We start from the raw sequence: 3,195 nt of genomic DNA, 5'->3' as shown, positions 1-3,195 counted from the left end.
GAGACTCAGCCACTGTGCTAAAGTGTGTGTTGTTTCCTGACAGTCCGCGCGGGGCCCTTTGCTGCTTACAAGGGGCTCTTGGAGCCATTGTCTCATTGATCCTGGGAGGCTCCATAGAAATGGGTACAGCGAATTCCGACATGGGGCAAAGGGAAACATTTTCCCAAACTCAGTAATGTGTACACTGAGTTGAAATGATAGTTGGGGGAGGAAAGGGGTTGGAAGGTCCAGGAACGGGAAGAAAGGCTGAAATGAGAGTCACTGATGCAGGGAGATGTGGGAGACTGCTCTGGGTGGAGGAGACGTAGACAAGGAGGTTCTTCTATTTGCAGTGACGGGGGTCCTAACGGGATGGAGGGAGGTGGCAGTAAATCAATCCGCCGGCAGCCAGCAGCGTTTACTGGGTGCCCACTGCGCACAGACTGCCCCTGGCACTGACAGCTGCGGGGACAGGCTGTACACCTTCCAAGATGAGCTGGAAAACTAGCGGAGGAGACCACCCCAGTGAACAACTCTCCTGTGACCCTAGGAGGCAGCAGAATCGTCCTGAACAATGTACAGAGCTACGCCCTAAGCAGGCAGCAACACAAGCCCAAGCACAAAAAATAACTCGAACCATCGAGATCGTAAAGGTTTAATACATACGTATGTCAGAGTTTGCATTTATGGGGTGCTTACCATTCGGCAGGTATGGCAATAGGCACTTTAAACACATTACATCTTATATGTGGGAAATACGGGCCAGCCTAGAAAATTAAACATTGAATACCATGCCTGTTCATTTGAGTATTAAATCAAATGAGTGAAAGCATGTGGAGTAGAGCTGTAAGGACAGTTCAGCACTCAAGGACTTGGCGTAACCAGTTGTGACTACTCGTGAGCAGCCCTTAAAGTATAGGACGTGGATTAATTTGTAATTTTTTCAGATAGGAGCATGAATAGGCAGGCAGTGGCTGTCAGCTTCTGGGAGAAAACTGTTCACTGCCTAGTGCCTGTATCTCAATACAGCTCCACTGATGTATGTGTTCCATTGAGTGTGTCATCGTCCTTTTGAAATGAGGCTTTGCTGAATTTTCTTAGGGGTGGGGTAGGCATAAACTATTGTTTAACTCGAGATGGAAGACTTGCAAAGATCTCAAGAAGTAAACTTCCCGGAGGCAAAGGGCCTCCTGAATTGGAGAGATGTTGGAGCTATTAGCGCTCTGCGGGGTGTGGGGCAGGTCTCCATGTCTCTCCATCTGGCTCTGGGGAAGGACAGTGGGGAGTCGGAAGGCCTGCATGCGCATTTATATCCGAGCTGCTGCTGCGGAGACCGCTCTGCCCTCCTTCTGTCTCCTGGGAGTAACAGCTCGGTATTGTCAGGGTTTGGGACGGAGAAGCGAGAAGCGGGAAATGTGTTTTGGATGAGCCAGTTTTTTCTCCAACGACAACTGGCCTCCTGCCCTTCCCCGAGGTGCTGAGGGCAGAGGCCTCAGGCTGTTCCTTGAACGAAGATGACCATGTTCTCACGACGACGACGACCACATTCTCACCATGACAACCACGTTCTCATGATGACCACGTTCTCACTACGACTGCCGCATTCTCATCACGATGACCACATTCTCACCAGGACAACCACGTTCTCACGACAATGGCCACGTTCTCACGATGACTGCCACGTTCTCATCACGACGACCACGTTCTCACTACGACAGCCACGTTCTCACGGCGATGGTCACATTCTCACGACAACGACCACATTCTCACGATGATGAGTCTCACTGGCGATGGTCACATTCTCACAACGATGACCACGTTCTCTACCATGGGAGCCTGCTGACCAGGCGCCCTGGCAGCTCCATGCAAAGGGGCCAACCTGCACTTTGTCCAGTAGCCCCAGCGTGCCCCACACTCCGCAGCCACAGGTGCTGGTTAACAGGCAACAGGTGCTTGCAGGCATTTGAACTGGGAAACTCCAGGGAGGAAGCGTCAGCTCTGAGCATCGAGAAGGTGAACACAGAAGGGCCCCTTGAACAGCCTGGTCCTGCTAGTGGGGTCACTGCAGAGACGAAGGCCCCCCTGGGGCTGGAGCCGCCCAGGCTCATGTGACGTTTCACTGCCTTGAGGCCACTGCTTCCATTGCTCCTGGGCTGTGCCTCTCCCTGTGGCCACCGGGAGTCTCAGTCACCCCACTGACCGAGGGAGCCTGGGGGACAGGTGCTTCCTGGAACCTAACCCAGGACTGTGAGAGCTGGTTAGGCTTCACCCATTGGTGTTGGTTAGGGGTCATCCATCAGTGCTGGTTAGGGGTCACCCATCAGTGCTGGTTAGGGGTCACCCATCAGTGCTGGTCGGGGGTCACCCATCAGTGCCAGTTGGGGGTCACCTATCAGTGCTGGTTGGGGGTCACCCATCAGTGCTGGTTAGGGGTTACCTATCAGTGCTGGTTGGGGGTCACCCATCAGTGCTGGTTAGGGGTCACCCATCAGTGCTGGTTAGGGGTCACCCGTCAGTGCCAGTTGGGGGTCACCTATCAGTGCTGGTTGGGGGTCACCCATCAGTGCTGGTTAGGGGTTACCTATCAGTACTGGTTAGGGGTCACCCGTCAGTGCTGGTTAGGGGTCACCCATCAGTGCTGGTTAGGGGTCACCCGTCAGTGCCAGTTGGGGGTCACCTATCAGTGCTGGTTGGGGGTCACCCATCAGTGCTGGTTAGGGGTTACCTATCAGTACTGGTTAGGGGTCACCCGTCAGTGCTGGTTAGGGGTCACCCATCAGTGCTGGTTAGGGGTCACCCGTCAGTGCCAGTTGGGGGTCACCTATCAGTGCTGGTTGGGGGTCACCCATCAGTGCTGGTTGGGGGTCACCCGTCAGTGTGACTCAAAGTGTGGCCCAAGGACTAGCGGGCCCGCCACTGCGCAGAGCGTGGGAACTAAGCACAGAAACTGAGAGGGAGGGTTTGGAACGCGGCAGGAAGCTGCCTCACCTTAACGTCCCATTTTGTCTGTTGAATCTAATAAGAAGAGCTGTGGGCTTGCATTTATAAGTCTGGGGGCATTTTTTCACTTTATTTTGTAGTAATTTATTTTTATTGTGTTCTGCAAATGTATCAATATATGAAGGATTGGAAATGATAAAAATATTTAAAAACTTGTCCTTCACAACAACTTGCAGTCCATTTTTTCAGACTGAAGCATGTTCCATAGTAATTGTG

At 52.8% G+C, this 3,195-nt stretch overlaps 1 long non-coding RNA gene across 1 annotated transcript in view; it reads left to right on the top strand.

The window, feature by feature from the left end:
* LOC107183157 overlaps nt 1-764 on the top strand; it is a 3,227-nt gene extending 2,463 nt beyond the window's left edge. The window contains exon 3 of the long non-coding RNA XR_001513925.1: nt 751-764. This is a non-coding gene — a long non-coding RNA (uncharacterized LOC107183157). The remainder of the gene's footprint in view (nt 1-750) is intronic.
* Nucleotides 765-3,195: the final 2,431 nt, after the last annotated feature.

Source organism: Myotis davidii, unplaced genomic scaffold (assembly GCF_000327345.1).
Source record: "Myotis davidii unplaced genomic scaffold, ASM32734v1 scaffold401, whole genome shotgun sequence".
Lineage (NCBI taxonomy): Eukaryota > Metazoa > Chordata > Mammalia > Chiroptera > Vespertilionidae > Myotis > Myotis davidii.
The sequence above is the reverse complement of the archived record's forward strand: the minus strand, read 5'-3'. Positions and strand labels throughout refer to the sequence as shown.